The 11,424-nt window shown below is 40.1% G+C and overlaps 1 pseudogene; it reads right to left on the reverse strand.

Moving 5' to 3' along the window:
• Window positions 1-4,383: 4,383 nt before the first annotated feature.
• On the reverse strand, window positions 4,384-6,222 carry LOC149023702 (UDP-glycosyltransferase 73C3 pseudogene; annotated as a pseudogene).
• Between the last annotated feature and the right edge of the window lie 5,202 nt (window positions 6,223-11,424).

Raw genomic sequence — 11,424 nt, forward strand, 5'->3', positions numbered from 1 at the left:
TAGAAGCAAATAAAATTATAAACCAGTAAACCAATTTAGCATGTGAAGCTGCATACACAAAAAGGAATTTAAAATAGAACTGAGGTAAACACGTAAGCAATGATGTCACTAATTAATGATCAACTTACGTCTTTAGCAAGTCTAGATCACCACTATATCAAGGAAGAACAATGTGTTTTTCTAACTTTTTTTATCGAACAATAGTTATAAGGTCCACTTATAAAAATTGAAAGAAATAAAATATAAAAATCACAGTGGATCTCATGTGATCCCACCCCTTATTGTGTTTTCCCCGTCAATGTCAACTAAGACAAGCTAGCTCGTGGCTTAATCACAAAATTCTTTGAGTGGGCCCCTCCAAGAATAGGATCCAGAGTTGGGATCCACATCCTCTGTAATTTCATTCTCTACAATTTCCTACAATTCCCTACTAGGATTGTGCCATGTGGCATTAAGTAAATCCAACGATCATGATGCGATGTGATTATTGGTTTGACGACTTTGGTCTCATCGTTTGGGTTGACCAATAATTCGTTGTTGACACAAATTGAACCAAACCGTGTTCATCTCTTGAGTTCAAATCTCGGTTAACCCACTCATAATCTCTTTATTTTCTACTTTCTTTCTTTTTTTGGAAAGGAGGGGACCCGTTGATAATAGAAGGACAAATCAAATTATAAAGTAGTAAATCAATTTAGCATGTGAAGGTGTGTTAATTTAAATAAATAGTTGCATACACAAAAGGAATTTAAAATATAACTGAGGTAAACAGGTAAGCAATGATGTCACTAATGATCAACTTATGTCTTTAGTAAGTCGTTGAGAAAGAACAATGCGCTTTTCTAACGTTTTTTCACTGCACAATAGTGGTTAGGCTCAGGGAACTATATCTTGGTGAAGTTCGCCGATTCGACCTTTGGCGAAACCGGCGAACTTCGCCAATTTCTCTCCGATATTTCAGGTGGATACACTTTGCCTTTCGCTTGGGTGGGAAACTCAGCAACTCAGTGCCCAGGATTGTGTGCTTACCCATTTGTAGTTCCATCTTACATTCCAAATCTGAAGCCAGTGAGATCCTCAAACGGTGATGTGGGCATTGATGGAATGATAAGCGTGATAGCTCATGAGATAGCAGAGCTAGCAACGAACCTATTAGTGAATGCTTGGTATGCAAGGCAAGACCCAACTTCTCTACGCGTGGAAATCTGTCATGACCCCAGTTTTCACAGGCTTAGTAGGGCTCACATCATGTACATTCCACTAGGGCACGTGACAGCTCCTCTTCGTTAACACCTCTTTATAATCAATAAAAACAAAATGCTAGACAAAACATTCTCAAAAACAAACAACATGATTGACAGTTTGACTCATAAACATATATATGTACACAGTCTAAAGTCCTGTTATATTTACATTTGACATTTCAACAGTGTCTAGATCAATACATATAGTCTCAAAGAAATAAATACATTCACTGTCCAGTTATACAAATATCAAACGTAACGAAATGAATATGAGATTACATCTTCAACTTTAAAGGCATTGACAGTTGGCAACACCTTGCCTTTATCATGAATCTGAGTACCTGTCAACATTTACAATAATGAGCTTTATGCCCAAGAAGCAATAAAGACAACCATGTAAGTAAGTCATGCAGTTCATTATGCATCAATTATCACATCAAAATCATATACCATCATACATTCCAAAATTTCCTTTATTTTCTTCTTTTCCTTTATCATTTTCCTGTTCCTTTTTCCTTTTCTTTTCCTTTTCCTTTTTCCTTTTTCATTAAACTAGACCTAAGCGCTACATGTAGAGAGAGCACCATCAGTCTAAACCACACAAGTGGCATCAGTCTCAACCACGCAAGTGGCATCAATCTCAACCACACAAGTGGCATCAGTCTCTTGGCTCAAGGCCAGGTGTTCTCTACAGGAGGCCATCATCGGTCTAATATATCTTTCCACTTTTCAGTCTCGCTTCATGCCCTCCCATTTGGGTACATAAGTACCAGGACTTACAGAAGCCATTACATTTTATTCCTTTCTTTATTTCCTTTCTTTTCTTTTCACTTTCCAGTCTTGCTTCATGCCCTCCCATTTGGGTACATAAGTACCAGGACTTACAGAAGCCTTTAACATTTTATTTGTTTCAGTCTTTTTATATTCAATCTCAGTAGCATTATCATGCTCTGCCTATTTCCGTGCACACTCTCATTTCAAGCATCATTCAATGTCATATGAGTAAAGCTGGAAATAACTCCATATAAGTCAATCATTTAAACATGAGAGCATGATATCATTCAATCTCATCTGAACACAGTTCACGACATTCCATCATTTACATATGAGAGCGTGATACTTTACATTTAACATGCATAAACATTCTTGCAAATTCATGATTAACAGTTCAAGAACACTATTAACATTTCATTCAAGCAGTTCAATCAAGTCATTGAGCTGTCATCCAATTCCATGCATTTTGTTCAATACCCAAAAACATATATCATGCACTTTCTATAAATTGCATCAACGAATAGATAAAATAGATTTCATGTTATCATGTGAATGTTATATGTCTACTAAATGAAATCACCTACTTAACATACATAGGTTGGTCAATATCACTTACTTGTTCCGTGCGTGTCCTGACCTTGGTTCCATCATAATCCGCTCTCCCTGCATCTCGATCGATCAACGGCAATTACAAAACGGCAGGAGCCAACAGGAAATTTTCCCCTTTTTATATTATTTTCTCTCTCCTACTTTCTCTCTCCTCTTTTCTTTCTCTCTCCTCCCCACGGTTTTTCTTCTCTTTCCTCTCTTGTCTTCCTCTTCTCTCTCCACTCCCTCTCTCTCCTCTTCTCCTCACTCCTTCTCTCTCCTCTTCTCCACGGCCTTTAATGGCTTCCCTCCATATTCTCTGCTCTCCCTCCACTTCTTCTCTACCCTTTCTCTCTCTCCTCTTCTTCCCACTCCTTCTCTCTCCTCTTCTCCACGTGCCCCTCTAAGGCCTTTAATGGTTTCCTTCCATATTCTCTTCTCTCCCTCCACTCCTTCTCTGGTCTTTCTCTCTCTCCACTTCTCTTCTCTTGCTTTTGTACTTCTTCTCTTTTGTGAGTCTTCTCCACTACGCAGCAACCATCACTCTTCCCCCCATTTAGTCGGTCCTCTTAAGTCGGTCTTCTAAGTCGGTTGTGGTATAAATTATATATAATATATATAATATATATATAATATATAATACATATATATAATATACATATAATATATATTTAATTATAGGACTAATGGGCTTTGTTATGGGTTTGTGGGCCCGCTGTCATATCTTATGCAGGGCCCACACTGAGGTGCTAATATTAGTACCTCCGGGTCCCGAAAGTCATGCCGATCATTTTCTCGTTTTCAGTTCAGTCTAATTCCACTGCTATGGGATCCACAAGTGATGTCTGACCTCGACCAAATGTCAATTGGATCTAGCCTCATTTACGCTATCCTTTAACTATACTCAAATCATTTAATTAAACCGTCAAATCAATTATCGAATCCATTAATAATCTTAAAGACTGACACATTCACACATGATAATAAAATAATAATATAAAAAGATGCGGGGCATCACAAAATCACTGATCTTTGTGAAGAAATTTATGGTACAGGAGGTGGAGGTTCTTACACAAGGCAGATGTTGGAAGGAGAAGATGGAGCGACTTACAACATGAATGGCGTGAGAAGGAGGTTCTTGGTTCAGTGGGTTTGGAACCCTATTGTGAATTATTGCTCTGGTCCTAATGCACTCAATCAGTAGCAGTAGCAATAGAGGGCCTCAGGCCCTCTGTGAGATCGTCGTCGCCGTTAACATAAGCAAAGAAAATAGTTCATTTAGCAATAATATTTCCCTTATGATTTGTGGTTTAATTTCGTTTTGATCTTGTTTTTGTTGATTTCATTTAGTGTTTAGATCATCCGTCATGGTTTGAAGTGTCATTGAACAAGTGATCTTTGAAATGATCGGACTTGGAGTCGCTGGATCATAATGTTAGAAAATGTCTTATAGGCAAAGTATTCTTGAAACTGAGGTGAGGGATTGAAGAAGACAAGCGTTCAGTCAGCATTGGGTATGGGAGAACCGGAGAAGAAGAGGGCAAGACATTTTTCCGGCGACTGGGTCCTTTGGCTGTTGAACCTGCAACTCTGCTTGTGTGTTTTGCCGAAAATTTAGAGATTCGCCAGAAAATCGGTGATTCTCGCGATTTTCCGGCAAGATTGTGTAATATCGAATTAACTCCTTTTTTTATCTCGCCCTATGTCGAACTCGGCGAATTTTGCACCGATATATTGTTCTATGGTTAGGCTCACCTATAAATATTGAAATAAATAAAAGGTAGGAATCTCAGTTGGTCTCACGTGATCCCACGCACCCCTTATTGTGTGGTTCAAAAACATTAGGAGAATACACTGTTCTTCCATCAATGTCAACTAAGACTAGCTCATGGCTCAATCATGAAACTCTTTGAGTGAGCCCCTCCAAGGATAGGATCCAAACTTGCATTCCAAATTTTATTCAACTATGTCTCGAAGTAGGTCTTATTACATAACTTCGAAAAATATAACCCTATTTAGTTTCAGTTAAGATCAAATCAACTCCCCTCTTTTCATACATTGTTTCTGCACAACCCTTTGCTTGATATCTTCAATAAAGAGTGAGATGTTGAGATGAGAAGAACCCCCTTTTTCAACTGCTTTATTTGCCATTTCTTTGACCTCTCTCATCTTCTTCTTTACCTGCTCCCCTTTTTCTCCACCATTTAATAGAATCCCAATTGCATTCTCAACCTCTTCTCCTTTCACATACACCCCTAGTTTCTCACCTTCTCCAATATGACAAGAGACCTCCACACCAATCCTTACTCCAACGCCCAAAATCTGCACAATAAGCTTCTCATTATAGAATTGATCTCCTAATATGGGCCATGTTATCATAGGCACACCTGCACTCACAGCTTCTAGAGTTGAATTCCACCCACAATGTGTTAAAAACACCCCCACTGCCCAGTGCGACAAGATCAGCACCTGTGGCGCCCATCCCTTAATCAAGAGCCCTCTCCCTTTGATCCTTTCTTCAAAATTTTCTTCAGACAACCATCTCTCCAACTCTTCTGATGGTTTATTGTTGTTTCCTTGCCTGATCACCCACACAAATGGATGATTTGATCTCTCCAACGCTAACCCAATCTCTATCAATTGTGAAGTACCCAAGGGACACAAGCTCCCAAAACAAACGTAAATGACAGACTCTGCCTCTTTAGAATCCAACCACTGCATGCACCTGTCCTCAGCAATGGCAGCTTTATTCCCTCTTTCAGCCTTATCTACCGCATCCTTGTTGTAGAGTGAAACAGGACCAACACACCAAGCTTTCTTCCCCATTAGCTTTTGATACCCATCCACATAACAAGTTTCTAATTCGTAAAAACTGTTGATCACTACTCCATCTGATGTTCGTTCAAGCTCTCTAGCTTGTTCTTTGAATTCTTGAAAACCTGGTTCATCGTCACGGACGAATCTCATTAACTGAGCCTTTGTTAGCTCGATTCGATGAGGCATGCCTGGAACCACAAACAGCTCGGAACTGGATCTGATACTTGCGTGTGGCTTGTAACGGAGTAAGTTTTGATTGCAAAAAAGACTGAAACCTGACATACCATTAAAGTAGAACCTTGGAATCCCGAAATTCTTAGAAGTATGAGATGCCCATGGATGACCCATATCGGAGATTATACAGCTTGGATATGGTTCCATTTCTGGAATAAATTGTTCCAAGGCTGGTTGAAGCGTCCTTGTAGCTTCAAAGAAGTTCTTCGTTAGTGCTTTTGTGGGAACATGATCGATATTCTCACACCCGTCTGGTAATCCAAATTCTGTAGCTGGGAAACGAAGTTGAAGAAGTCTGATTTGCAGGCCAGATTCAGAGGCTCGATCGATGGTGGATTTAAATCGCAAAGCGTTGACTGGGGTAGTGACGATGGTGATGGTGACACCTTGTTGAGCTAGCAATCTTGCAATGTCTATCATGGGAATCATATGGCCCTGAGCCATGAAAGGAATAAGAACAAAGTGAAGCTCGTGGTTATCTGAGGAAGCCATGGGAGGTGTAGCAAGGGTAGTAAGGTCCGGCGTTAATGGCGGTTTGCTAGGTAACAGTGTCTCCGGCAGAGCAGTCGAGGAACGCCGCATCGAACAAAGCCTCAAGACATGCTATTTCATACGATGCAGGTACCGGGGCCCACCGACTAGTGGCGGCTTTGCATGGAATCATGAGCTGGAAGTTACGTAAGTGCTCGCATCACTTTGACTACTACTCTTCTTATTTTTTAGAGCAAATTGTACTGACACCCCAAAATGAAGGCTTTAAAACACTGATACCTCACTTTATGTTTAAAAAACACTGACACTCTATTTATTAAACACACTAGTCCACTCTGTTAGTAAAACCATTAACCCATTGTTTATTTTTCTTTAATTCCAAAAATGCCCTTACCGTATCTATTCTCTCTCCTCACTCGATCTCCTCTGCTTCACCCTATCCACCATCACCTCCGGTAGCACCAACAACGCCGCCGCTGCTGCCTCCTTCGTCCTCTTCGTCCTACCCAATATATCGAATTCCTCCTCTTTTCGTTTTCCTACCACAAAGGCTGCTATCACCAATAAAACGATCACAACAGCCAATGTGCCTACGGCGACAGCCACGTTGTGCTTGGATGATGACGCATTCATAGTCTCCATCGCCGTCGCCGTCGCCGCTGCAAACTTTGGTGACGACGTTTCTGGCGCCAACGCTGTCTCTGTTTGGGTCTTACATGCTTTACCCACTTGTATCCCGGGGGAGGAAGGTGCCCCCCAAAAAGGCGCGTTCTTGGTTTCCCCCGGGGGGGGGGGGGCCCCCCTTTTTTTTTTGGGGGGTGGGGGGGGGGGGGGGGGGGGTGGGGGGGGGGGGGGGGGGGGGGTGTGGTTTTTCTTTTTTTTCTTTCTATGGGGAGGGGGAGGGGGGGGGGAGGGGGGGGGGGTGGTGTTTTTTTTTTAAATAGAAACACAATTTTAACGTGGTTCGATCTTCAGTATAAAGTCTACGTCCACGGTGAAATCCCCAATCAACTGTATTCTGGGGAGAGCTTTCATTATCTTTAAATAGAGATGGTAGTGTACATGATGTGGTATTTTACAATGAGTAGAGTTCTACAAGTAAAGGAACTTTACAATGAGTGGGACTATTAGTCTTTGTGTTACCTTGAAAGACTAATATCGATAACACTCCCCCTCAAGTTGGGTCGAAGATAACATCCGAGGTCAACTTGGACAATAGTTTTTGGAATGTTCCCTTGGATAAAGCTTTTGTGAAAATATCGCAAGTTGCTCTTCACTTCTTATGAATGGAGTTTCAATAGTTCCATCTTGGACTTTCTCACGAATAAAATGACAATCAATCTCAATGTGTTTGGTTCTTTCATGAAATCTGGGTTGGAAGCAATGTGAGTAGCTGCTTGATTATCACGAGAAGAGCTTCATAGGTTGACTAAAGCTGTCAAATCCTAATTCTTGAAGAAGAGATCTGATCCATACCAATTCACTAGTTGCGGATGCCATTGCTCTATACTCGGCTCAGCCTGGAGCGTGCAACCACACTTTGTTTTTACTTTTCCAAGTGACTAGATTTCCTCCAACAAATACGCGAAGCCGGTAGTTGATTTTCGATCAATAGGATTACCCGCCCAATCAGGATCGAGAGAATCCTTCAATAATAGTGTTCCCATATTTCTTCATCCATATACCTCGTCCTGGAGATGACTTCAAGTAACATAGAATACGGTCTACCAACTCCATATGTCCTTTGGTAGGAGCATGCATGAATTGGCTCACATAACTCACTAAATAAGCAATATCGGGTCTAGTAATAGTAAGATAAATTAGCCGTCCTACTAATCGTTGGAAACAACCAATATCTTGCGGAGGAGTAGAATCATTGACCACTTTGCTATTATAGTCCATGGGAGAATTAGTGGTTTCACACCCATTTTCCAGTTTCTTTTAGAAGGTCAAGAGTATACTTCCTTTGACAAATGAACAATCCCTTACTAGAGCTTGCAACTTCAATACCAAGAAAATATCGAAGTTTTCCCAAATCCTTGATGTCAAAAGTTTTATCCAAATATTGCTTGAGAGTAGTAATTTCCGATGATTATCTCCAGTGATAACTATGTCATCAACGTAGACTAAGGCGACAACTATACCGCCGTAGTTTTCTTGACAAACATTGAAGAGTCGATCCACTTCTTTTGAATCCAAAAACTATAAGGGCTGTACTTAACTTCTCATACCACGCTCGTGGTGATTGCTTAAGACCGTATATTGCCTTTTTCAATCTCAGGCAATACCATCTTGATTTTTTAATGGATGACCTGGAGGAACTTCCATGTATACTTCTTCTAGCAAATCTCCTTGTAAGAATGCATTCTTAACATCCATTTGAAAGAGAGGCCATTCACAATTGACGGCTATTGACATTAACACTCTTACGGTGTTCATCTTCACTATTGGTGCAAAAGTTTCCTTATAGTCAACCCCATATGTTTGGGTATATCCTTTGGCAACAAGCCTAGCCTTGTATCTTTCAATTGTACCATCACTTGTTGTATTTGGTTTTATAGACCCATCGACAACCAACTGGGTGTACACCATTTGGAAGTGGAACAATATCCCAAGTATGATTCTTATCAAGGGCCTTTAGTTTGTCTTTCATAGCCTTTATCCAGACTGATGAATTCTTGGCTTCAAGGTAATTAATTGGTTCCTTATGATCATCAATGGCAGTTAAAAATGTAAGAAATTGAGGAGAAATACGATCATAACAAATATGAGATTGAATGGGATATTTTCCTGCATGATATGTTGAAAAGTCATGCAATCGATGGAAGGTTTAGAGACTCGAGTTGACCTTCGAACTTGTATAGATGATGTCTGCTCATTCTCAGGTGGAACCAATATTTGTGGTTCTTCTTGAGTATCAAGATTTTGTTGCTCAATGTCCATTGATGAGCTATCTGGCATACTTGGTAATGGGGTAGGAGCAAATTCCTGCACAACAAGTTCATTATAATTATCCATATTCTCCCCCCGAATTTGACTCTGCCAGGATAAAACATGTGAGTTTCATTAAAGGAAACATCACGAGAAATAAAAACTTTCTTGGTGGAAGGATGATAACATTTATAGCCCTTCTGTGATGTCGAGTACCCCAAAAATACACACTTCTGAGAACGAGGATCAAGTTTGCTACCATGCTGCGAGTGAACATAAGCAACACAACCAAAGACTCTAAGATGAGTCATTGTAATTGAACGATTATAGAGAACTTCCAGTGGAATCTTGAATTGTAACACACTACTTGGAAGACGATTAATCAAATAACAACTTGTAAGAACCGCATCAGACCAATAAATTTTTGGAAGATTTCCATGAAAAAGTAAAGAACGGGTCACCTCCAAGCAAGTGCCTATTCTTACGTTCAGCAACTCCATTTTGTTGAGGTGTGCCAACACAGGATGTTTGATACAAGATTCCCATATTTCTAAGATAGGATTGGAAAGGAGTATTTGTATACTCTGTGCCATTATCTGTCCGCAAGATTTTAATACTGAATGCGAAATTGAGTGTGAACCATTTTGCAAAAATCTTGAAATATCTGCAAAACTTCATTCTTGGATCGCAATAAATATAACCACGTGGCTCGTGATTTATCATCAATAAAACTAATGAAATATTTAAAACCATCTCTAGAATCCATAGGAGAGTGCCAAACATCGAGAATGCACAATCTCAAAAGCGTCTTGGAAACATGAGTCTGTTGGAAAAGGCAACCTATGTTGTTTAGCAAAATGACAAGCATCACAACAAGCTGGAATCAAAAAAGAAAGATGAATTCAAAAAATTTAGAATCCTATCGGAAGGATGACCCATACGCCAATGCCAAAGTTGGGATTTCTCGGGTTTTCTCAAAGAAACCAAAGCATTGTTTGGAGAGTCCAACACATAGAGACCATCTTGCGGCGACCTTCACCAATCGTCATTCCGGTTCATTGTCCTGAAATATTACTTTGTCCTTGGAAAATATCACATGACAATTCAAACTTTTAGTGATCTTGCTAAGCGATAGTAAATTCATAGACAAAGATGGCACAAACAATGCATCGCGAGTTGAAAATAAATTCAATTTCCCATGTCCTTGAATAGGAGCAGTGGTGCCATTAGCAACCGTAATAGGAGGGAAGGAGTCCACTTTATCAGTACTCAAATCGGATAAATAATATGAAGAACGACACATATTGTCGGTTGCACAGAATCCACTATAAAATAATCCGAGATAAAGTGGAAAGGGCAAGGGGAGTACCGGTGGTGTGAACAACATTGTTTGATTCAGCTCGAGCGAACGAACTATTTGCTGAAGAAACTGTTGTAGTTGAGATGCAACGTTCAAGAGAACCCTGAAAATCAAGAGCACCTGCGCAACAATTCTGGATTCGATGTTTTAGTGGTGGTCCGATCTTTAGAAGGACGCAAGTGAGGGTGCAACCGCCAGAACGTTCTTTAGAATGACCATCACGATTACAATGATCACAATGATAAGTAGGTCGAGTTCCACGACCTTTCCCACGATAACGACCATAAGAGACTTGATTTCGAGCCAGAATTAGGAAAAATATTTGTTTTTGCAACATGGGCAATAGTCTCACTTTGATCAGTCCCTGTTTTAGATTCAGAATGCATAACACGTCTTCTACTCTTCTCTCTGAATAGTGGCACAAACAGTAGTGAATGTGGGAATTCCGAATTCATAAGTATCGTCTTTTTAAGTCTTCATATTCAGGTCGAATCGGCTAACGGTTGAAAGACACGGTCATGCTCATCTCTCTTCATATATTCATCAATAGTTTGGGCTGGGGACGATCTTGACGAAGTTCATCCCATTTCTTTTTAAGGTTTCCAAGATGGTCAGAAAAAGACTGAGAAGATCCTTGCTCAACATGAGCAATCTCTTGTTACAGTTCATATATTCTAGAGGAATTATCAGCTTGTCCATACATAAGACTCAAGGCATCCCACAAAGATTTAGCCGTTTTAGAGTAAGCAAAAATCTCATATATCTGAGGTTCCATGGAATTAAAAAGCCAAGTCATAACTTGGTTATCATTGGCAAGCCATTCACCATATTTGGGAAGCAATATCAAGAGCTTTGGTCTGTCCATTAACATGACCAATTTTAGAACGACCACCTAAGGCAATGGTTATTGCTCGAGACCAAGTCAAAAAATTTCTCTCATTGAGTAAGGTGGAGGTAAGACGACCAGAGATTCGATGAAACCTT

The sequence above is a fragment of the Hakea prostrata genome, chromosome 2 (assembly GCF_041222555.1).
Source record: "Hakea prostrata isolate BN-2017 chromosome 2, UWA_Hpros_2, whole genome shotgun sequence".
Lineage (NCBI taxonomy): Eukaryota > Viridiplantae > Streptophyta > Magnoliopsida > Proteales > Proteaceae > Hakea > Hakea prostrata.